The sequence below is a fragment of the Camelus ferus genome, chromosome 32 (genome assembly GCF_009834535.1).
Source record: "Camelus ferus isolate YT-003-E chromosome 32, BCGSAC_Cfer_1.0, whole genome shotgun sequence".
In the NCBI taxonomy this organism is placed as follows: Eukaryota; Metazoa; Chordata; class Mammalia; order Artiodactyla; family Camelidae; genus Camelus; species Camelus ferus.
In genome coordinates, this window is record NC_045727.1 from 21,979,026 (window position 1) to 22,003,988 (window position 24,963).

The 24,963-nt window shown below is 51.8% G+C and overlaps 1 protein-coding gene across 2 annotated transcripts in view; it reads left to right on the plus strand.

The window, feature by feature from the left end:
- RIMBP2 (RIMS binding protein 2) overlaps window positions 1–24,963 on the plus strand; it is a 169,896-nt gene that overhangs the window by 71,663 nt on the left and 73,270 nt on the right. For both annotated transcript variants that reach the window (XM_032471867.1, XM_032471868.1), the window contains 2 exons: window positions 12,206–12,295; window positions 21,484–21,606. The gene's annotated coding sequence lies outside the window, so the exon portion shown is untranslated. The remainder of the gene's footprint in view (window positions 1–12,205; window positions 12,296–21,483; window positions 21,607–24,963) is intronic.

Sequence of the window (24,963 nt, forward strand, 5' to 3'; positions counted from 1 at the left end):
GAGACTGCGGGAAGACCACCAGGCACCCTCTTGTCTCACCGTCAAAACCCGGGGTATGGAAAGGGCCGTTAAAAAATATTTTCTAACTGAAGTGTAGTTGATTTACAGTGTTAGCTGTCAGGTGCACAGCAAAGTGATTCACTTGTACACGTACATACATATGTATTTTCTTTTCTGATTCTTTTCCTTTATCTGTTATTACAAGAAACTGAGTGTAGTACTCTGTGCAGGTCCTTGCTGTGTATCTATTTTATACGTAGTGACACGTGTCTGCTAATCCCTAACCACTGATTTATCCCTCCCCGCCCTTTCCCCTTTGGTGACCATAGTTTGTTTTCTGTGTCCACGATCAGCTCCATTTTGTACGTGAAGAAATTACGCACCCACTGGTTGAATACTCTCCCCCAGATTTGTAATGGACCAAGGTCCAAACACCAAGTCCCCAGCTCCACAGGGATGTTGTGTTAACAGACTAGTGAGGAATCATGGCAGTGCAGGCTGATTTCCCATGACCTTACAGCATCCTTCTAGTCAGTTCTGTTCCTACTTACAACAGGAAGGGTTTTTTTTTTTTTCTTTTACAACTGAAAAAAGAAAACCCCACTGGAAACCTGGGGTCCCACTGGGTGGAATTCGTGGTCTGTGAGATCAGACAGCACAAGTCAAGTCAGCTTGTGTTCTGGAGTCACAGGAAGCAGCTGAGGGCCTGCATCCGGTCGGGGCTGGTGCCCGGTGTTCTCCTGCCTCTGACCTGGGCTTTAGAATGTGGCTGTCACGCAGAGGGAATCCTGTTTGATAACAGGATTATCCCTTCTGTAATTCTTCGAGACCAGTGGAGTTTAGGAACGCGTCTCCATCCACCACCCTCTTTTCTCAAATTCAGTTTGCTGTTTTCTTTTTCGGCAACAGCATTGTGTGTGTGTTTTCAAAAGCAAAGGATTAAGCACTCTGTGATAAAGATTCATGTCAGGTTTGAGGAGCAGTGGAGAATTGATGGAGTTGGTCTGAAGCTTAGATTTTGCTTTGTGGGAAACGTGCCTATGCTGGGGTCCTCGTCCGTCCTCCAGCCCCCGTTCACTTCCTCTCTCATTATCCCTAAATCATCCCATCTGCCTCCCTCTGGCCAGGTGCACTAGCCTCCAGCGAGGCTGCCCGTCCCTCCCTGGTCCTTCCACTACCCATTCTAATCCCGTTGAGCCTCTTCTAGGTGGTCCTGGTGCCTGATGTCCCCACTCCCCTGCTCTCAGCCCTCCTGGGCTTTCCGTCAGCCTGTGAATAAAGCCCCAGCGCCTTACACCTGGCTGCCTGGCCGTCTGCACGTTCTCCACTCTTGTCTGTCCCGGCGTGCCGCTCTTGGGGCCTCTGGACCTGCTGTCCTCTCTGCCCAGGATGTCCTTCCACGGGATCCCCACAAAGCTTGCTCCCTCACTGCGTTTAGGTCTCTGCTTAGATGTCCCCTTCTCAGAGCCACGTCCCCTGGCCATGTTTTCTAGAAATCTCTATGTCTGTTTCTTTCTTTATTTCACTGTATAGTATTCACAGTTTCAGTACAGTTGACCCTTGAACCACACGGGTTTGAACTGCATGGATCTGGAGGAACCACGTGTGTAAGGAGGGCCGTGTGGGTTTTTGACTGCGTGGAGGGTCGGCGCCCCACTCCCTGCGTTGCTGAGTAGGGAAAAGAGAAGGAGACAAGCAACAACACGCGTGTGTGTGTATTTACAAACGTCTCTGTCATTACAGACTTTGGGAGAATGTATCTCTGTCTGCTCTGCTCACTGTTGAAGAGCCTCTGGTGTCCTGGGCCTGTCTCCACTGGGCGTGGCACATCGCTGCGTCACAGGTCACCATGTGCTGCCCTGCACAACTGAATCGCTTCTGGGAAAAAATTCATTTTGGAAATGAGTTAGCAAGGCTGTGTTCCAATAAAACTTTATTCACAAAGACAGGAGGCAAGCACAGAAGGCACTTGACAGCCAGCTCCAGGAGGTCTGCAGAGACACAGGCATGTCCTGCGGTTTTGTCATCCCGGGCTCACCCTGCCCAGTGCCCTTCCTCCTCACTGGGCACTACATCTGCACAGTGGGGGCCCCCACACCATCCCCTGGCAACAGATATAAGAAGAGCAGGAGGGAGAGGCCAGATGGTCACCACCCTTGACTTGATGCCTTGGCTGGTCACGCCCAGTGAGCACGGGAAACCAGTTGGCTAGATGCTCGGGTTCTGGGCAGCAGACATGTGATACCCGTGACTCACCTTATGATGAGAGTCCTGCACAGTCTGTTTTGCCACTTTGGAAGCGTGCTTGCTGATTTCAGCTGGCGCTGCGGTGTGTGGACTCCAGCGTGCAGGGGGCTCGGAGGGGCTGCTGTCGCAGCTGCATGTGCCGACGTGAGTGCAGGCTGAGTCTCCTGTGCGTGGGGTGGGTGGTGGTGTGGAGGCACCCCCTGCCCACCTCCACCCAGTCCCTGGCAACCGCCAGTGTGCTCTCCGTCTCTATGAATTTACCTTTTTTTAATACTTCTTATCAAATATATACCGTACGTGACCTTTCACTTCTGGCTGCTTTCGCTAGCGTCATGTTTTCCAGGGTCATCCACATTGTAGTGTGTGTCAGTGCTTCAGGCCTTTCTGTGGCTGAACAATATGCCATTGTATGGATGGACCACATTTTGTGTCTCTATCAGCCGGTGGACACCGATGTGGGTCGGCCCCCCCTTTTGGCTGTTGTGACTAGTGCTGCTGTGAACAATTACGTACAAGGATTTGCTTGAACACCTATTTTCAGTTCTTCCGGGTATTTATCTAGGAGTGGAATTACTGGGTCAAATGGTAATTCTACGTAACTTTTTTGAGGTTAGCTGTCTTTTGAGGCAGCCTGTGTCCTGTTGATAGTGACCAGTGGGAACCAAGCATAAATGTCACTGTGCCTATTTTCATTAATAGGACAGAACACACATTGTAGGTACATGTAAACTGAGGAAATGCAATCTCTGAGAAAAGCCTTATTTAAATGCAAATGCCTCTCTGGTCATGAGCTTACAGTAGAACCTGCTTAGTGTGTTACATTTTTCCACTTCAGCTTGTCTCTAACCTGTGTTAGAAAAACAGCTTTTAAGTAGCACAGTAGCACAACAATTGCGTTGTTGGCCTATGTGTGACGCCTGAATATCAGACAGGTCAGGAATAGCATGTATGTGTCATCATGGAAGCAAGTGTACATTTATGGAGTTTTCTGAATACAGAAGGGGACTTAGAGATTCGGGATTGTCTCTCCCTACCCCGAGCCCCAGAGACTTACAGGAAAACAGGGACAGTTCTTTCCTAGCAGTCCTTTTATTTGCATAATAATCTTTCACATTCAAATTGCCCTTTACAGATTGTAAAGTGGGCTTATATGCATTATCTCCTTTAAATTTCCAGGAATACTCAGAGGGTTAAATAATTTGCTCAGAATCACACTTGGTAAATGTTAGAATTAGGTTTCAAACCCAGGTCCTCTGAGTCCCAGTGTTTCTCTGTATCATGTGATGACCTCGCCAGCGGTCCTGAGCCTTGACCACAAGGAGCAGGAATGGGGCGCAGTAGCTTTCAGGACCCTGGACAGAGGCAAAGCACTCTCGTTCCATTCTGTCTGTATCTCTCCCCACCTTTCCGTCTGGTTCTCTCACCCCCAGCACCCCACCCACTCCTGTTCCTTCCCGTCCTTCCTCTCCTCCCCTTACTCCATTCTCCCTGCCCCTGCCTTTAGGCTAACCACTTGCGAAGGCTTTTCAGACAAAATACTATCAAGCACTTCCCAGTGTTGACTTAAATTATTTTCACTCTAATTGATAATTACATTATTCTTACGTAACATGATTCTACTAGACTTACATATTATAACTACGTAGTCTGTATTGTTTGAGCATCATGTGAGGGTATGTTTATAATTCATAATGTAATTATAAGTGCCCAGCGATAAAACTGGTTTATAAAATTTTTACAGCCTTTCTAACCCGTAAAGCCAAGATGAAGAGATCAGAGAGAAACAAACGAGTGAAGCCAATAAAGTTCAGAATTCAAACTCGCTGTACTTTAATGTATCCGATGGTACTATTTTACTTAAACTAAAATTTCCTTTGAAAGTGCCTTTGACAGTGACCTGAAAGTTGACTCAACGTTCCCACCACGGGTCTCTTTCAAACTCCTGCCAGATCTTTGACTCTTAAGCACATGTGCAGCCTGGTGGCTCTCACTTTGCACGAAAGCACCGTGTGTCTTGGCCTTTGCTACGTTTCCATCATCTCGGGGCAGTCAAGGTGGTGACTGTTCAAGCCAGTGCGGGCGTGCACGCACACACGCAGGCACTGGCTTTCATTCCTGAACGTAAGGAGGCACAGGATGTGTGTATATTTATTCTTTCTAGGTTTCATGGAAATAAAAAATAGCCAAAATTCCTTCCATAGCCGCCCACCCCGAGATTGTATCTGCAGCCCCCAGTCTGGGAAGCGCTGCCCCAGGCCTCCCAGAACCCCCACCCCTCCCACCTGGGGGCGTTTCAGAGCCTGTGGGCAGCTCTCAGGATCGGGAAGGCTGAAGGACCATGCTCTTCAGAAAGAGATTTAGAGGTGATGGGAGTGCAGGCAGCGGTGTGGTCCGATGTGCGTGAGCCGCCTCCCGTGGGCTCAAATCCTGCTCCTTGGCCGGCTACGTGGAGGCTGCCTTTTCAGGCTGCTTAACTCTTGGTGCCTTAGTTTCCTTGTGCACCATGTGGAGACAGTCACGTCCACCCTGCAGAGATGTTGTGAGAGGTGGATGAGCTTTTAAAAAGAAGGAGAAGAAAGCAAAGAGCTCAGCTCGGCTCCTGGCTCGGAGTAGAAGCTCTGTCCCTGGAGTGGCCACATCGTCGGACGTGGATTCATCTCCCTCATGTGTTCTCGTCGCCTGCCTCTCTCTCCCTCCCAGTGCGCCTGTGTTCATCTGTTGCTCCTCCCAGGAATGCTGCCACTTCCGGCCTGAACGGCCTTTCCCTCGAGGGTCACTGTTTCCATCAGCCCCCACATCCGCTGGGTTCTCTTACCTCCCACCGCTGCTTCCCGAGCCCGTGCCGCTGCCTCCCTGTGGGTGTCCGTGCCCCTCAGGGGCTCAGCCTGGTGCCTCCGCTTCACGCTCTGGCTGCTGCTGCCCCGTCCTCAGCACCCCTCTGGAAGGTCCTGGGAGTCATCCTGGGCGCTCCGCCCACTGGGCATCCCGCGGTCCTCACGCGGCCCGATTTCTGAGCAGCGCCGGTGCTGGTGCCCCTCATCCCCAAGTTGGTGCCTCTTTCACTTCCAGGACATCACTCGCTTGGCTTCCTGTCACTGCTGCCCGTCCCTTTGCAGGACCGTCTTCTGCCCATTTTAACCTCCATGTTTCTCCCAGTTCTGTCCTGGGTCCTCCCTCTGTCCCCCTTGATGGATCTCCTTCACTCCCATGACTCACTGACGTCTTCTCAGGATGACTTGTAGGCCCGGACAGGAGTCCAGGTCTCTCTCCTGAGCCTGAGGCCACAGAGCAGACTGTCCACTGAGCCCCCACTGGGTCCCATGCAGGCATCTCGGACTCACCGCCCCAGCAGAGCCTAACTAACATCCATCCTCAGCACTTACATCTGTGCTTCCTCCCTCACCCTGCTCTCATTGGCTGATGTCTTCAGCCCCCAGCTCCCCAAGCCAGAATCCCACGCATCCTTCTGTGACCCATCACTGAGCCGTGTTATTTCATCTTCTTTGATGTTTCCTGAATCCAGATTTTTCTCTCTGCTGCCATCACCTGAGCACAGGCCATTGGCACCTCTTCCCCAGGTGGTTGCAAATTGATCTTTTTGGTCTCAGCCTTGCTTCTTCTCAGTCGCTTACTATTCAGCAAATTCCTGACTGTAGCTCCGAGCTCCTCCTGACCTTTCCCTGCCTGGCTCTCCAAGTCTGCCCCTCCTCACTGCCCGCCTCATCCAGCGAGAATCCGCTGCCTGCGGCTCCCAGCCGTTCGTGCCCTCCCTTGTGGGTGGGTCTCTGCCTCGCTCTGGCTTCCCGGGGAGAGGCAGCACCTGCCCGCCACCTTCAGCCTGACTGGGCTCAGAGGGAGCCTGGGAGCACAGGTGGGGAGACAGCGGCAGGAGAGCGGGCTCCGGCTCGGCTCTGATGGGAAGCCCTGACCCGTCCACACAGGGTGGGGCTGCATTCCTGTATGCAGAGAGGCCCGACGAGTTAACTGACGTCTTCCTCACCCCGAGGAGGCTCCCCCTCTGAGCTGGGCGCAGCCCACCGATGCACCTCCTGCCTTGGAGCCGGCGAGGCAGCCCCTTGCGTTCTGGGGGCGGCAGTCGTGGAGAAGTGTCTCCCTGGGCCTGACGGGTGTGGGGGGAGCCTGGAAGTTTAGGGTCCGGGGTGGTACAGCAGATGCAGATCCTGTTTCAGGAGGCCTGCTGGTCCAGAAGGAGTTTATGTTCTTGTTTGTGCCACGCCGGTCCTGACACCAACTCTGAGACCAGCCCTGCCTCAGCGGTGACTTGAGAATCCCTCTGTGTCTTCTCTAACAGCCTGCATTTCTGCCATTGCTGCCCCATCACCCTGCACTACGATGGCCCGTTTCCTTTTCTGCTGTACCTGTGTGGCTTGGGGCAGGGTGTTGTGTGAGCCCCGGGCCCCCGCCGCCCTCAGGGGACCTTTACTGAATGAATAGAAGCAATGAGTCTTGAGAGAGATGGTTTCCCCTGGGAAGCTGCCCGTCGTACCCGTGGAAATGTGGACTTGAGGAGCGCTCCCGATGGGGAGGCGATGGGACCCGGTTTGCCCAGTAGGGGAACTCTGGTCTTTCCTTGGTTTTTAGATGGATAGTGAATCAGCTCGGGCTGCCGCAACAAAATGCCGCAGGCTGGGTGGCTTCAATGACAGGAGCGTATTTATTTTCCCCCATTTCTGGAGGCTGAAGTCGAGGTGCGGTGGGGTTGTGTCTGGTGAGGCCTCTCTTCCTGGTGGGTGGCCGTCCGCCTTCCCCTCTGTCCTTATGTGGCCTTGGCTCTGCACATGTGTGTAGAGAGAGAGAGGTCTCTGGTGTCTCTTCTTATAAGGACACCGATCCTGTTGTATTAGGGCCCCACCCTTATGACCTCTTCTACCCAGAGTCACCTCCCTAAAGGCCCCATCTCCAAATACCATCACACTGGGGATTCAGGGCTTCAGCGCATGAATTTTAGGGCGTGCAGCTTGGTCCGTAACAGGTCACCAAGGCAGAATTAGGTGCAAGGGGACAGATTTATCTTGGTATCCCACATCCCCCCTTTCTCTCCCTGCACACGGGGAGTTTGCACAGCTGTGTGGTTTCCTGTCCCCCCACCTCACCCCCTAATACTTGTGCATCACCCCACAATACAGATCTAACGTCTTTTACAAAGTGCACCATTTTTAAGCCAACTCAACTGTAGGCATGTTTATTATGGAAGGGAGTGCACAATATGTGTTTTCACCTGAATTAATAGCCTGTATTTAAAAACAGGGACATTGCAGGTAGAAGCCCAGAGTGCTAGCTCCTAAAAACCTGGGGGAGCCGGCAGTGCTGGGCTCTCGCTCCCACGAGGCACCAGCGGGCTGGAGCGAGTTTGCAGCCGCCCTCTCGGGTGGGGCATGAGCTGCCCGTTTGCTGCCTTCCCTGCCCCTCTAGAGTGTTCTTACAGCTGGCCCGTTCTGCCTCTTTATGTTATCCGCTGTTCTCTGAGTCTGTGTCAGTTTGCCACTTCTGCCTCAGCCCTTTTCTCCCTCCCTTGTCCTCATCGGAATTTACCTTTTGCCCATAATTTTGCTAAACAGGAAATAGGAAATCCGATCAGGCTATTCTGATTTAATACATTAGTGGATATTAATGGATTAAAAAAATCTTCCTGACTGGCACTTCCTGTAGCTGCTCTTTGAGGAGAATTTCAGGGATGCCTGGTCCCAGAAGTTCTCAATTCAGATGCCAGAACTCTCTGATCTGCTGGCCGGGAGCTGGTCCTTACCTCTAGATGTTCATCTGCGAAGTGGAGAACAGGACCGTGCCCTTTTCTATCTGAGGATGCAGACAGCTCGAGTCAACAAACTGCATTTTGGTTTTTGCGGAGTAGGCTCAGTCGCATTGTGCGCCCAGTGTTTGGTGACTCCTAAATCCTCTTACTCAGATGGCTTTAAGCATAAAGGATCCAGGACTCAAGCTGTACCATTTCCAAAGAAGCAAACGGATACACAGAGGCTGGTTTTTCTCTCTTTACCATTGTTATTTTGGGTCAAGAAGATGGAGCTTAGAGGGTGATTTCATGCAGCTGGTGTTGAGAAATTTCTTCGTTATCACAGTCCTGGTGACGCATGAGTCACCAGCCCTGCCTCTCCAGGTGGTGGGCGTGTGCTGTCAGAGTCCGTTCCTGGGTGCTCAGATGTGGTCAGTAGTCGATGGGATCACACCCCAGCGCAGGGGGAGCCGACGGGGCTCAGACCACCCTGTGGCCAGGAGGGATGTGTGCACACCTGTGACCCGGGCGCCGGTGTGGCCGGCCGCCTGCCCCAGGGCTGTGTGGAGAACCTCACTGTTCAGCAAGAGCGTCAGAGTATATTAAGTCCACCCAGTCCTCCTCCTCCTCTCCTCCTGTGAATTGTCAGAGCTGGTGCACCCGCGCCCATTGGCGAGTCCCATTTTGTCGTGTTGCAGCTAAAAGCCCACATCTCTGGGCGGCCTTCTGGTCTCAAGCATGTGGCCAGTACGCAGTGTGATCCGTATCCTGCTTGGCAGCCCTTCCTTCGTGGTGCTGATTAATCCAGAAGGGCTCAATTTAATTGGAGCAGGGGTGGCTTCCCCGGGGAGGGCGGCTCTGGTCCTGCACAGGGTCAGTGATGAGAACTTCCAGGGTAAGTTGCCTTGCTTCTCCGCATCTTAATAGGATCAGAAGTGTGAGCGATCGGCATTTTCTGAGTTTTCCCTTAAGTAATGCAAGATACATGCATGTCTGAGTAGCATCGGGGGCCTGTTGCTCCGAGGGGCAGGGAGGACCAACGTCTGCTGTCACTGCAGCATGGAGGGCGAGACCACACGTGCCCCCAGCCCCGTGCCCACCTCTGGGCTTTGTCAGGGGCGAATAAGTCTGGATAAGTGAGATGCTGTAATTTGGTGAATAAAACACATAGTCCATGTCTATCAAGTGGCGTCTTCACTCTGCGGGCCTTTACCTGGGTGTCTTGGTCATAGAAGGGGCTGTTTCAGCGTCACTGTGTGAGGGGCTCTGCCGTCTGCTGAGGAGTCTTCTGTGGAGGACTGTTTGGGGGTGAGTTTGCTTTTCAGCGGCTCGCTCTTCTGTTCCTGGCCCCCCACGGTGGGGGGCCCTGGTGCAGTACGGGCTGCCCCAGGTGCAGATTCCCGCTTGGAGCGGTTTGGGGAAGAGGCGGCCGCGCGTCTTCCCTCTGCCTGGTGGTGCTGTGGATCCGGTGCTTCCCGGGCGGGATTTCGGTCCTGAGCTTTTCTCTGGCAAAGGTTGATTTCGTCAGGTTAAGAGCTGACCTCGAATCACTGAGATGGGATGTAAATAAAGGAGATGAATGAGTCACTTTTTTTTTTTTTTACAACCACCAGAAAGCTGGATTAAAGAGCCAGCCAGGCTTCTCTTTCTGACATGGAGGTGCAAAGGCAGGTGGTGGCAGCAAGTGGAGTCTGTAGGCAAGGATAATGGTGCCCTCCACAGGGAAGGGGCCGTGACGGCGTGCAGGGAGGGGCTCGGTCCTCTACCGTCTCGTGTAATCCTCCCGGCGGCTGCTTGAGTAGGTGCTTCTACATCCTTCCATCTTAAGAGTATAGAGATGCTGGGCAACCTGCTGGGGACCACAGGGCTTACACTCGCAAAAGCTAGGTTTTGTGTTAATGAATCCAAGGTCATACTGCTCACTGTGTGACAGGTCAGTAAATCAAGGGATGAGTTATTGGGGCAAGGAATAATGACTTTATTCAGAAAGCCAGCGGATGGAGAAGATAGTGGACTAGCGTCCCAAAGGGCCATCTTGCCTGGGTTAAAATTCAGGCTTCTTCTATAAGAAAAGGGAGGGAGTGAAGTCAAACACTTCCTGGTTCCAGTCAGCCCCCCGAGGGGTGTGTTAATTTCATCCTTCCTGCGGTCATTCCCGGGGGGCCTGGTCAGGTTTCCTTTGAACTCAATATAAGTATTTTAGCTTAATGCTCATTACCTGGGAGGCACATTCCCACAGATGGGTCATTGTGTATAATTTAAACTTATGGGCAACATCCTTTTAGTGATAAACTTGTAGCAAAACCGGTAGATAGAAGGGTCAAAGTAAAAGAAACATCCAGTATGGAGTCAGATTGGTTCTTCCCTCTTAAGTCTGTGTTTAGCCCGATCGACCTCAGAACTGGCCCCCACTTAAAGCTTCTCCCGTGATTCCCTGAGACATGGCTCCCTCAGTTCGCCTGGGGCGTCTAAGGCTGCCACGGTTGGGAGTCAGGTGTTTGGGTGAGCGCACTGGTGACTGCCAGTGGCTCTCACGGGTGGGACGTCTCAGGCTGTCTCCACGTCCCTCAGGGGGCCTGCAGGGGACTACGTTGTGACTTTCTTTACTTAAAAAAGACAAGATGAATTTTTGCTGCTGCGAACATCTCAGAGGAGGGAAGTGTTTGCCACAGGCTGGGGATCACTGCTCCCCGCAACCAAACCCCAGGGGTGAGGTGTGCAGATTGCTTCCTTGTGTTTCATTGCGTGGAAACCCAGGAGATGCCACGGAGAGGAGGAGGTCGAAATGACTGCGGCCGGGGGGATGGGGCTTGACTGAAATAGGGGACCTAAAATCAGCCAGGGGGAGCCCTTCTCCTTGTGGGAGGAGCCTGAAACCGCGTGGTTCCCGCCCCTTTCCCCTTGTGAACGTGCATGAGCCTGAGATGTGGGCTCCCGAAGCATTCCAGAGGAGATGCAGGTCAGCTCGGACGTGGGTGCTCCCCAGGCAGTGGCTCGCTAGGAAGTGAGCGGAGAACACGCTGGGAGGACCAGGCGAACAGGATGCCTGCCGGCGGGGCGTTGGGGGTCTTGCCGCCCCCTTCCACCGTGGCCGTGAAGCGCCCTGCTTGCTTCTCCCTCGTGCTTTCTGAACAGGTGTCCGTCCTTCCTTTATCTTTTTGAGGCTCCTCAGCTCGCTCACTGAAGTCGTTTTCAGGTTGCTTCACTGTTTTTATTTCCTCTGGAGTCAGTTCACCCTGGCTACGGATTTTGTTAGACCTCTTTCATGGTGAGCTCTCACTGTGTGTTTTGGAATTTCCGTTTTCAGACTCATCTTTAACGGGAGATGTTTTACCCTCAGTCTCCCTCTGTGCTCACCACCCCTCACCCCATGTTACTTATTTTGTGGTTCTACCCTGCTCCCCGAGGATGCTCCCGGTCTTGGATTCGAGTTATTCTTGGTAGTGTTCAGAGCTCCCGCGCAGGTGAGGTCACTGAGCCGGCGGGTCTGCTCCCTCGGCCTCTCTAGTGCGTTACCTTGTCTAAGCAGGAGCTCTGGGCGACCTTCTTTGGAGACTGGGGACTTGACCTCAGACGCAGGTCAGGCAGTGACCTTCTTTCAGGTCTCCAGCCTGAGACGGGACACCTCCAGTCCCGCGCAGCCTGAGACAGTCGGACTCCCAGTTCTCTCTGCCCATCTCTGGACTCAGAATCCGGTGGGTCCTGGGAGCTCTACTCAACCCACGTGTTCCAGACAGCCACAGTCTGCAAAAGCTTTTATGTTGTTTTTGAGCAAGATAGACCTTGACAGAATTGCTCTATGGTTTATTTTGGCAATGTGTTTGGAGGAAAGGGGCAGGTCAAAGCTGGACTTAACAACTCCAGCTGGAAGTCAGTTTTGTTGCCTCTTTAGGATATAAACGTGTAATGCTGGCCCACACACCAGGTACTGGCTGGGATTTATATTCTGGAAGCTCCACTGCATGTTTACATACTATTTCATTATACACCTGCAGCAGTGTCATGAAGTAGCACCCCCCCATTTTACAGAGCGGGGGACTTGTGGCTCAGAGAGAAGAAAGAAATGGGTCCAACACCACAGGGCTTGTGACTTGCAGAGTCACACCCAGCCCTGCTGTGCCTCCCCATTGGAGCCCTTAACCACCGTGGCCCACATGTCCCCAGAAGTGGGGCATCACCTCACGGCGCCCTTTCCTTTTGTTCCAGGAAAATGCACTGAAGGAGGCTGCCCAAGGAGAGCACCGCCCGAAGCCCCATTATGCAGGCCTTCCCGCACGGGCCCGGCAGCACGACAAGGTAACTGCCCACCTCCACCAGCGGGCCTGGGAGGCGGGTGCTGTGAGGGTCCGGGGAAGGCGGAGAGGGGACAGCTCGCTGAGCCCTGCCCAGTGCAAAGGTGGTGGGACCCTGGGCCATGTCTCATGTCCCTTCGTGTGGCCGCTGCACAGAGCGCTCAGGGGACGTCTTGTGCGCTGTCTGCAAGGTGTCCCCACTTAGAAGTCTGCCCAGCCACACCCTCCACAGCGAACAAGCCTTCCCGTGTCCTCGCCCCCAGATCACTGTCTGTCTTAGTTTTTCTCATCCCAGGGACCAGCATCCCCCAGCTCTCAGGCCAGGCTGCTAGGAGCTGATCTGATTCTTCCTCTCCTCACTCCTGCTTCTCACTCAGCAGCAGCCCGTGACACCCCCCCATCTCCTCCGTGTCCCCCCAGTGCAGGCCACCATTTTCTCTCGCCCAGATGCTGACACGGTCTCCTCACTGGACTGCCTACCCCCTCTTGACATCCCAGAGTCATTTCCAGCAGCATCTGGAGTGATCCTGTGGTACAGACCAGATGGTGGGGCTCCTCTGAGTAAACCTTCCAGCGCCTCCCAAAGTAAGAATGAGGCGACCCCGTGGTTGCTGTCTTGCTCAGCCTGCCTCTCCACCTTTGATTCATGGAGCCTTGTCCACTCTGACCTCCTTTGTTCCTCAAACCACCATGCTTGTCCCAGCACACAAGGGTTTTCTCTACTTAGAACTCAAGTCCATCATCTTCAGACAGCTGCCAGCTCCTTGCCTTTCACATATCAGCCTGAGTCACCTCCTCAGCCAGAGCATCCTGGCCCCACTCTATGTCCCTCCCTCGCCCCCCACCCCAGTCTGGCTCTGTGACTTCACCCATCTCTTGTCTTCTTGTTTCTCTTATAACTTGGTCTGTCCCATGTCTTCACTTCTGTGTCTGTCCGTCTCCCTGCGAGAACGTCAGCTCCCAGGTGGCAGAGGTCTTTGCCACTGTATCCAGCACTGTGTCCCCAGCTCCTATAGCAGGGCGCATAGTAGGTGCTCATTAACTATTACTTAATGATTAATTGGCAGCTTGGAGTTGCTAATTTCACAGCTTTGCCAATGCCTATTTCAAAGAATAACTGAATCCTGACAATTTTACTATAAAAATTAGAGCTTTCTTGATTTGGCGCTGATTTTTCTGCTTTCCTATGGGGCTTTTTTTTTTTTTTTTTAACAAAAAAGACCCTGTTTTTCAGGAAATAACAAGGGTTGGAGAGAATGTGGAGAAATCAGAGCCCTGGTGCTGGTTGGTGGGAATGGAAAATGGTGCAGCTGCTGTGGAAAACAGGGTGGCAGATTCTTAAATACTGAAAAATAGGGTTACCACAATGTGATCCAGCAGTTCCACGTATGGGAATACACCCAAAAGAATTCCAAGCAGGACTGAATCATCCCCCCATTTTATAGAGCAGGAAAAAAATTCACAGCATTATTCGCAAAAGCCAAAAGGTAGAAGCAACCCAAGTTGCTACAGATGGATGGATAAACAAGAGGCAGTATGCACATGCATGTGTGTGCACACACAGTGGAATATTACTCAGCCTTAAAAAGGAAAGAAGTTCTGACACCTGCTGCAGCATGAATGAATCTTGAGGACATGATGCTCAGTGAGATAAGCCAGACGTGGAAGGACAGACACTATCTGATTCCATTCATACCAGGCCCCTAGAGGAGTCAGCTTCACAGAGACAGAAAGTAGGGGGGTGGGGGCCAGGGGATGGGGGGGAGTTAGTGTTCAGTGGGGACAGAGTTTCAGTTTAAGAAGATCAAAAAACTTCTGGAGAGGGAAGGTGGTGATGGTTCATATGAATGTATTTAATGCCCCTGAACTGTACACTTAAAGATGGTTAAGATGGTACATTGTGTTGTTATGTGTATTTTACCACATTAAAAAAAAATGTGTTTTTAGTACCTCCCCAAGTCTCCCTTTAGTTCCCTTTCCTTCCCCCCAGGCCCCACCCTCTCTGTCCTCTTTCTTTTCCCAACCTGGTCTCAGAAGAGGCTCTGATAAACTCACTTACATGGAGGTGTGAATCCGTAATGAGGCATAGTGACTTTCTCAGCCCAGGAGTCTTTTTCGTTAAACAGGAACAAAAGTGAAAAAGAATGGAGGTGCTTCAGGCATTGGTGCAGGCTGACCATAGGGCTGCTGGGAGCTGGGCATAGGGAAGGCTGACCCCGGGCTGGCTTTCTTCTGTTCAGATCACTGCATGTGCATGTCTGTCTGCTCCTAAGCTGGGCTCTGATGCCAGGAGCGGTGATCCCAGTGTGGTGAGGGCAGAGCCAGGGGAGCCGAGGGCAGTGGTGCCATCACCAGGGCTGGGCGGTGGCGGGTGGGGGGGGGGAGGTGGTCACAGCACTGGGCAGCACCACCGTGTCCCTCCCTGGACCTGGGTCTCTAGCTGTGCTGATGGTTGCTCTGCTCCCATAAGACTCACCAAATCTGATGTTATTTTTCAATTAAAATTTGAAACTGCTTGACATCCACATGGCCAATAGGCACATGAAAAATGCTCAACATCACTAATTATTCAAGAAATGCAAATAAGAACTACAATGAAGTATCACCATTTGGTCAGAATGGCCGTCATCAAAAAGTCTACAAATGATAAGTGCTGGGGAGGGTGTGGAGAAAAAGGAGCCCTCGTGCAGTGTGGTGGGAATGTAAATTGGTGCAGCCACTATGGAGAGTGGCGTACAGTTTCCTTAAAAAACTACAAATAGACTTATGTGATCCAGAAATCCCACTCCTGGGCATGTATCTGGAGAAAACTCTAGTTTGAAAAGACACATGCACCCCAATGTTCATAGCAACACTATTTACAATAGCCAAGACTTGGAAGCAATCTAAATGTCCAAAGACAGATGACTGGATAAAGAAGTTGTGGTATGCATTTATACAACGGAATACTACTCAGTCACAAAAAATGAAATAGTACCATTTGCAGCAACATGGGTGGACCTGGAGATTGTCATACTAAATGAAGTAAGCCAGAAAGAGAGAAAAATAACACATATTACTTACATGTGGAATCTAAAAAAAAAAAAAAACATATGAACTTATTTACAAAGCTGAGGCAGACTCACAGACATAGAAAACAAACTCATGGTTACCAAAGGGGGGGGGGGTGCGGGATAAATTAGGAGCTTGGGATTAGCAGATACACACTACTGTATATAAAACAGATAAATAACAAGGTCCTACTGTAGAGCATAGGGAACTATATTCAATACCTTGTAATGACCTGTAACGGTAAGGACTCTGAAGAGGAACAGATACACATGTATAACTGAATCACTGTGCTGTGACCAGAAACTAGCACAGCATTGTAAATCTACCATACTTCAATTTAAAAGTTATAAAAAATAAAAATATAGAGTTTTACCAGATTAAAAAACAAAAGATTTGAAGCTTCCTCCCTGCTGCCTCCACACCTTGGCCTTTTTAACAAGGCTTTAAGGCCCAGAAAAGCAGCTTGCCTTCCCTTCAGCAGCGCGTGGGGTTTGAGGGCACTGAGTGACTCACAGGAGGGACGGGAATAGCAGAGCCTTTGGAGAAGAGGCAGGGAGGGTGGCGGGGCCTGAGCAGCTGTCCTGCTCCTTTCCTGGCTTTGCAGGGTGCGCGTTTCCGCTGGGTGCCTGAGCGGGCGTCGTGGGAAACAGCAGGTCCCCAAAGACTGCCCTTGGGGGCCAGCGTCTGTGCCCCAGGGTAACTCAGAGATGCACAAGGAGTGGGTTAGTTAGTGCTGCTGGGGAAAGCATTCAGCCAGAGCACCAGATCCACGTGACCTGTAGAAACACAGGGAACCTTCCCAGCTCTCAGGAAGGTGCCTGGGAGTCCCAGTTCCCCTCGCTGAGTGTAAGTTGCATTTGCAGTTTGCTTTTTAGGAGCCCTGATTACGTAAGCAAAATGAATGATCAGAGAGCTCTTACTTATCAAGGCAGGGGGCTGTGTGGTCCATGTTTGCCCTGAAGCCTGCCCTGAAGGGATTGCCTCTTAGGTGCAGAATCGGATATTGAATGATCTGGAATATTGTATTGAATTCCCCCAGGCAGGCAGCCCTGTGGCAGGAAACAAATGAGCTGGGAATCCAGGACACGGTGAAAGGAGGTGTTCAGTGCCCACAAAGCCTGCAAACCCAGCGTTTTACTGATTGCAAATTTCTTACTTGCCCGAGTCCAAAGGGGCCCATTAAACTCCCAGGAAACTGGGCAGCCCTTCCTGAAGCTGATGGGAAATTCAGGCCCAGAATCTAGTTCTCATTAGATGACTGCTGTCAGATGCTTTAGGCTACTCTCCCACCTGGTGCCACTGTTGCTGCCGCCAGAGACTGTGTTTCGGTGCAGGAGTGAGTCGAGTGGCCGGATCTGGTGCCCGGGTCTGGGATGCGCTGTGGTGTCTGTGCGCGGTGGGGGGGGGGGGGGTCTCAGCACCCCGAGTCCTGGAGCCGGTACTGCGTGTGGTATGAAGTTCACGACCTGTGAACCTACGACCTACGAACTCCTCTTACCTGCTGACTAGAAACCTGAGGTGCCCTGGAATTCTGGCTCAGTTACGAGTAAGTTACGGACGCTGGGCATGCAGCTCATTGGCCGGTGCCCCCTCTTCTTTATCTTACAGTGAGAAAGCGAGGGGCGTTTACTGGGTGACGCACATGGGTATTTGGGATTTGTGGGGCCAGCTACCTTTGGCTGGAAGGCGAGGGCCCCCACACAGCCCCCAACATCTGAGTATCATTATCTGCGTTTCCTCTGTTAAAAAACAAAATCTTTTTCCAATTCTTACTTATTTTTTATTGAAGTAGAGTTGACTTACAGTGCTGTGTCAGTTTCTGGCGTACAGCGTGGTGATTCAGTAACACTTGCACACATACTCCTTTTCACTGTAGGCGGTTACAAGGGATTGGATATAGTTCCCTGTGCTCCACAGTAGGACCTTGTTGTTTCCATCGAAGGAGGAATTGTCTGGGCTTCTAACTTTGGATGTCTAAGAACTTTCTCTTTTCATTTTGGCAGGGAGGGGAGTTTATACGTCTCAGTGACAATCTCTTCCCATCCTTTTTGCTATTCCGAGACCTCTTTCCCCTTGAGTAGAATACCCTGGCTTGGTTCCCAGGAGAATGTTCTAGTTCAGGTGCCACTATGACAGGATGTGGGTCTGGTGCTATGGACTGTTCATGGAAGTGACCAGCTTTGAGCTCCAGACACCGGGCAGCCAGGGACCAGGGGCTTGTCAGCCAGTGGGCCTCTCCACGGAGGCTCCGGGCACCGGCAGGGCTGGAAAGGCAGGCAGGGCAGTGAAGTGGGGGCCAGCCTTGCCAGCAGCCCATTTGAAGCAACAGCGTGTTTTTCACTTGGAAGCCTCGGTCCTGTCTGCAGGACCGAATCAGAGAGGGTGCCCTTTTCTGCACACTTGGCTGGGTTCTTTCAGCTGCACGTAGCGGGACCCAGGCTGTGATGGAAGCACCCAGGGCCATGATTGTTCTCCTGGACTAGACAGCCGGAGTCCAGGGCCACGGCAGCTTCTGGAGACGGACGAGGACGCGGGCTCCTGCTCCCCTGCAGTGCCATCCCACTGGGGCTGTGGCTTCTGTGGTCCCCGAGACATTGCTGAGTGCCACATCCTCGCTGCAGCTGGGACAGCCACTGCTTTTCTTATAAAGCCTGTGAGGTCATCGTCCCCCAGAGACTCATGCTCGCCTGTCATTGAGAACGATGTCACACGTGTCTCAGTCTGGGTCCCTGCAGCAAAGAGATGGCACTCCCCCAAAGCAATAGGGAGCATTACTGAGACCGTTTCGACGGGTGTAGGCGAGGTAAGGGGACCGGTGGGGTGATGTGACCAGCAACAGTAAAGGGTTCTCATTTGTTGGGAAAGAGAGGAGGTTGTCACCAAAAGACATTTTTTTTTCACATGAGAGATCAGTCTTTGAGATTTCTCAGGCCAATTTTAACCTCATGTTCCCAACACTTTCTTTTTCTTCTCTTGTCTTAATTGTGGAGACACTGGAACCAGACTGTTCAGGTTTAAAGTCCTAAACTCAGGGCATCGGCAGGGCTGTATCCTTTCTGGAAGCTCTAGGAGGGTCCTGTTCTTACCTTTTCCAGCTTGTGGAGGTCCCATGTTCCTTGGCTCGTGGGCCTTCCTCTATCTCCGAAGCCAGCAGGATAGCATCTTTAAAATCTCTCTTTTCTGGCCCCGTTCCTCTTGTCTTACTTTCATAAGGACCCTCGTCATTACAGTGGTCCCCCCTGGAAAACCCTGGGCAATCTCCCCAGCTCAAGACCCTTAACTGAATCACATCTTCAGGTTTTTTTGTTTGTTTGTTTGTTTTTGCCATATAAGGTAACGTTTGCAGGTTCCAGGATTAGCATGTGGACGTCTTTGTGGGGTCATTATTCAACCTACCTCAGTTTCCCCCTACCTAAATCAACCCCTTTGTCCCTCTCTCGTCTCTCCTACCAGAAGACATGGTTTCTGTTATTGCAAACCAGACACATGACCTAAATCATGCCAATAAACATAAAGGGGACATGATAGAAAATTTTAAGTCCAAGAAATGAAAAACCAGTCTTGGTATGAGATGAAGTGTTTTAGGGTTATTAAAGAGCAAATGCCTGTAACTTTCAGAGCCTTTTTGTTGCCGAGAAGTCCTCTGCAGGTTCTTCCTCATCCTTTTCTACTCCCTTTTAAAGCACTGACTTCAAGACCAATAAAACTTGTATTTTCTCCCCCAACATGACTGCTTTCTGTTAAGTTGCTACAATGAACGCAGTATTTCCCACAATAGAAGTGAAGCATTGTAGCTCCATTGGGTAAACAGGATTTATGATCAGGCCTGACCCTCTAACATCTGTCCTAACCACTGTCTGCAACATCCCTATGGGAGAGCGGATCTGGTGCCTGCCAGTCAGTTTCCAGATTCACATCTGGGTTTGAGCTGCCTTGCAGGTTGGGGGACTGGCCATTCTTGACCAAAGTCCTGGTTGGTGCCCCTTGGAGGGTGATTCTGACTGCCCTGTGCTCTTATAAGGGACTGGATAATCACTGAATGTACGTAAATAAATGAGTTCTGCAAAGGGAGCCTGAAACCATGTCAGTTTCCCTACAAAGTGTGAGTCTGATTTCTTGGGAACACCTGACTCAGGTGGACTTCGGCTGTTCGTTCTGCTTCTCCTCTCTGATGATAGGGAATTGGATCACAAAAGCAAACTCCTGTCCGGTTGACGCTTACGCCCTAATGAGGAGCAACCCCAAGAAAAACATAAACAGTTCATAGGATGATCTCAGGTGAACGCCCATGGGAATGAAGTGGGGCAGAGAGGTGGGGGTGGAGGCAGGCAGGCTGGTCCCTGAGGGCCTTGGGAAGGAGAGGCGCAGTTGATGAAGAGGAGCCAGGCTGGCGGAGATTGGGGGTGGAGTGGGCGATGGGTAGGCATCTTCCACTATGGAGGCTTCCATAGCACGTGCAAAGGCCCTGGGGTGGGAATGAGCTTGACTTGTTAAAGGGTCAGAAAGAGGTGAGGATGGCTGCCCATGGTGGCACTGCAGCAGCAGCTCAGATCAGAGAGGCGGGTGGGCAGGTGCTACAGGACTTTGTAGGCCACCCCAGGAGTTTGGATTTTATTCTAATTTCCATGGCAGCCCCGTAAGGTTTCCATCAGGGAGTGGCAAGATCTGATTTCTGTTCCAAAAAGCTTAGACTGGCTAGTGTGTGAGACTGGACTTGCGACATTCGAACACTATTCCCAAGTCTAATTTCCTGGATTAGCCAGAACACGAGGGGGTGGCTTCTGGCAGAGCTGATATTGAGGTTCGTGTTCGGGTAGGGCTTAGTTTGTATCGGTTATGACATTTTCACAGGGAGCGTTTGAATTTTTTCTCAGGTTCATTGCCTGAGGCATCCCGCAGTAGCACAATGGCATTAAAGTACTTCTGTGAATCAGACCTCTCTGCGACCTCTTAATAACAGCTTCCCTGTAACCCTGTTCCACTTAGGAATGCCGAGTGGGATCCTCCCTTTCCTTCTGTGCCTCAGAAATTGTCAGGTTAAACGAACACTCTGTACATAAAGCATTTTATGTGAAACAGAAAGGACTTTTGTAGCTAAAAAAACATGACTTTGTGACAGTCTATTATTGAAGACATAATTCATGTTGTAACATTTGGGAGTAGGGAAAGAAATTAAAATTCTGTGGTTGAGTTAAAATATGCTGCACAATGAAAAGTAATGGAGGATAAATCAGGTAACCTCTCATCAGCGATGTGCCCTTATCTGTTTCAGAGAGGCCGTGGGAGAGATTGAGAATTAGTGGTGCGCCCAGATAAGTTCCAGACACGGTCCTGGGGGCTGTGGGTTGTGGATGGATATGGTTTCTGAGGTTATTGGAGCACTCATCATTATAATCCACGTGGAACCTGATTGCCATTTTTATCCACTTTAAGACGGGGTGAGATTTTTAGACAAAAGAATTAGTATGGCTATGCAATTTGGGTAGCATTTTGTGTCTGTTAGGGCTTTCAGTTCAGAGGGACAGAAAACAATTCAAATGGGTCCAAGTGAACTTAGGGAGTCTGTTGGCCCAAGCAACTGGAAAGGGAAACATTAGCGTCAGGCACAGCTTGATCTAGGTGCTCAAGGCATGTCATCAGTGACCTGCTTCTCCCTCTGCATCGCTTGGCTCTACGCCCATTTTGTTGGCTCTGATCTCATGTGAGTTCTTCCCTCATGATGGCAAATGATACTCCAGCCTTTGTCCTCAACTTTCCAAGTTCAGAGGGTGAGAGAGTCTCTTTCCAAATTCCTACTCAAATCCAATAGCTCCTTTTCCACTGATGTGACCGGGTCCCTGGGTCCCCAGCCAATCGCTATATCCAGGTGATGGGATTACACTGATTGGCCAGGCCTGGGTCCTAGTCCCAGTTGTGAGCCAATCCCTGCGGCTTTGGTGAGGATGGGCGGGGTGAGGAGGGAGGTTGCATGCTGATTGGTCAGCTCTCGGTCACGTGTTCACCCCAGCAGGGGTTGACCCGCCACGAAGTCCCTGATTGAGGATGAGGGAGGGGAAGTCCCGAAAGAAATTAAAGTGGAAGTGACGTGCTGGCTGGGAAACGTTGAAATAGCTGCCTTCTCTCCACGCTTGCTACTCGTAGGTGAAAGCAGAGTATGCTCGGCTTAACCACACGCTCTCCGTGGTGACCAGAGAACGCGATTTGGCCGTGCAGGAGAAACACCAGCTCCAAGCCAAGCTGGAGAACCTAGAACAGGTCCTAAAGGTAGGGGAGCTCCCACGTCCGCTCTCCTCGGGGTCCGCGCGGGGCGGGAAGGGCTGCGGGACTCCAAGCGGAAAGTGGTGGAGACCCTCAAAACCGTCAACATTCAGGGCTCCTGGGGCCGTTTTACCCGTGCTGTGGTATAAGAAAAAGCAATAAATAACGAAATTCGAATGTTTCTGGAAGCCATCCCGTAAAACCAATTACGCATTTCCATTCCTTAGGATGTTAAACACAGCTGAGCGAGAGATGATGGTAGGCTGTGCTCCTGAATGGAAATTGGGCTTAAGTTGAAGACCAGAGGTGTCTACATTGGTTTTTCGAACTTCGTGAATTTTAAGCTGTCCTTCAGATGGTTAACGACCTTCGTTATAAAGAGAACAGCTAAGTCAGAAAATGGCTTTGTCAGGAGGCAGGTAATTGGACACCTCATGCATTCCTGATGAGCTAGGATCTTCTTCAGTGTTTAATGGGTGGGTTGATTTCCTATTGATGTCACTGAGTTAAGCGGAATGAATTCTTTGGTTTTTTGGTTTTTTTGAGTGTTAAAATTTTATTGAATTCTCATCGTGAGAAAAGATTTTAAAAACGTGAAAGAATAAAATAGGAATCCTATGCAGTCCTGTAATCTGGTACCTAGTTTACTTTAAGCGGTGGTGTTTCACAAGCGTGGGGCTCAGGGCTCTGCTGCGCCCGCCGGCCCTCCTGCATGAGGGAGTGGTCTTCACGCCACCTCTGGCTCCTCTGGGGAACGGCTGAGCCCCGGGGGGAAGCGGGCTCGTGACTGGCGGGGACTGGTGTGGAGCAGGAAGTGGGTGCAGGGTTTCTCTTCAGGTTGATGAAGATGTTCTGGAATTAGTGCCATGATTACACAACCGTGGAACTGTACCAGGGCCTCTGAAATGACCACTTTAAGAGGGTGAATTGTATGGCATGTGACTTACATCTCAGTTTAAGAGTGAAGATGACCTGTTCTCTCACAGCGGGCCCTAAAGGAGGGCCACGTGCTTCTCGTGTGGTTCTCGGGGTGGCAGAGCTGTGCCCAATGCTGGTGGCTTCTGAGACACGCTCCTGTGTCCACCTCGCCCTCTCTGGAGGAAGGGCCCAGGCTAACCCTGACCACACGGCTTTTAACCATTTGCTCTGAACTTAGAACGTAGCCTCGTTCCTAAAGAAATGAGACAGCACCACATAATTATTCTTTTCAGCGCCTGCCGTGACCGCTGACTGTGAGTTCTCTGAGACACAAAAGGTGCTTCATTCACCTCTGCCCGTAGAGCTTGGGAAAGTGGGGGTTTGGTGAATTCAGTGGAGGATGGGCTGGGAATCCAGGGTGTACCCAGGGGCTTGGCTGAGGGTCTGCTGGGGTCAAGTGACCACGGGGGACAGCGTGGAGCAGTGGTTCTCAGCAGGGTGCCTACACATCTAGAAGGCACTTGGCAGCCTGGGAACATTTCTGATGGGTCTGATGGGGAGGGGGCTATTGGGCAGAGGCTTGGGACCATGGCAGCCCTCCTGTGATGCACAGAACAGCCTCCATGGTAGAGAAGTAAGCAGCCCAAAATGTCACTGGTGCCCAGGTTGAGAAACTCCGTGTTAGTTTCCTGTTGCTGCTGTAACAGACGGGCACAACGGAAAGGAACACAGATGTCCTCTCACAGTTCAGGAGGTCGGATCCAGAGCGGGTGGGATGGGGTGGAAACCGGGGTGTCAGCAGAGCAGTGCGCTTTTTGGAAGGTGTTAGGGACGCCTTTTTCTGCCTCCCCACCTTCTCACGCCTGCTCCTGGCCCCTCCCTTGGCCTGCAGAGTCGGCAGGCTGGCGTCTTGTCTCCTCTCTGACCCTCTGCCTGCCTCTTACAAGGACCCTGTGATGACACTGGGCCCACTTGGACCGTCTCCCCATCTCAGCATCCTTAACAGAGTCCCTTTGCCATGTAAGGTGACGTATTCACAGACCCTGGGGATGGGGAGGTGGACATCTTTGGGGGACGTTATTCAGCCTGCTCCCCACTGGAGTATTTTAAGGAAGTGACCAACAGCACTGACCCTGCCTGTGGGCAGAGGAGGCCCGTTTGTAATTCCAGGGAGTGAAGTTCGCATCTATCCAAACCCGTCTCCTGCCTGCCCACAGGGCTTCAGGCCAGTCTTTCCTCCTGCCTGGAGTGGGTGAAGGCCCATGCATTCTAACTGGCATGGTGGGGCCCTCCGCCCTTCCGTCTGACCTGGGGTTAGAACCTCATCACCAGGGCCCTGCACCCGTGGAGATGCCCCAGGTTTGGATCTAGGTTCTGTCCATGGTGCCCTGCAAATAGCCCTCCCATCTTGGGGGTCCAGACCAGGGGTGCCGTCTGCCCTCAGGGGACAGACAGGGGAGGAGGCCTGTGCAGGAGCTGGGGGTGAGCTTGGGGACGTTAGGACAGGGAACTCGAGGGTCTGGGGAGCTGGATTGCGGTCCAGGAGGGGAGAGTGTGGGATTTGGGTGGGCTTGTCCTCTTAGCCCCATGGGACAGAGACCCCAGTCTGAAGGGTGGTACCAGGTGGCAGGGCCTTGGCTGGCTGGGCAGCCTGTGAGCAGCTAGCAGTGGACACGGTCATCTTTGTCACCAGGAAAGCAGCAAGAGCTGGAGAGGTTAGCAGCTGTGAGGGCCCTGTAGGGACTGGTGACAGCGTCATGGGGCAGGATTCTGGCAGATGCCACCCCCTTCCCGCCTTGGTCACCAGCCGCCACTGCGCTGTTGTGTCTTGTTTGTCACGTGGCAGCCAGAGCAGCACTGACCAAACAGAAATCCAATCCCAGCAACACTGTGGACCCTCCACGTGCCCCCCCAGCTCACTTACGCGGCCCCAGCCCCTGACTGCCAGGGCCACCCTCACCTCCCAGGGCCTCCGTCCTCTGCTCGCTGCCCCTGCTCCACCCACTCCTAGGCCAGCCCAGAAGAGGGGCCTTGCTGGAAGCTGACGGAGCTCTGACTCAGAGCATCTTGGCTCGATGAGAAAAGAGAGAGAGAAAAAGACCTGGAGATCAGAAGAGGCTTGTCCTCTTCAAGAGGGAGATTCTGTCACAGTTGAAGGAAGGAAAGCCAACATCTCAGAAATTCACAAAACCCTCTGTGATCTGCCCTTTTCCCACACGTGGTGCTGAGAGCCTTGGGGGCTGAGAGCAGGAGGGAAAAGAGCAGGGAGGTGTGGGTTCCACCGAGGCAGTTGCTGGAATCTGGGCTCTTGGACAGAATTTGCTGCTTTCAAAGGACCACCTTCAAGTGGGGTAATTGTGGTTTAAGGAGCATTGCCTCAATATGGACTGATGGAAAAGCACAGTGATTTTCACCTTCTTCTGATATTTTGTTCGTAATAGTAAA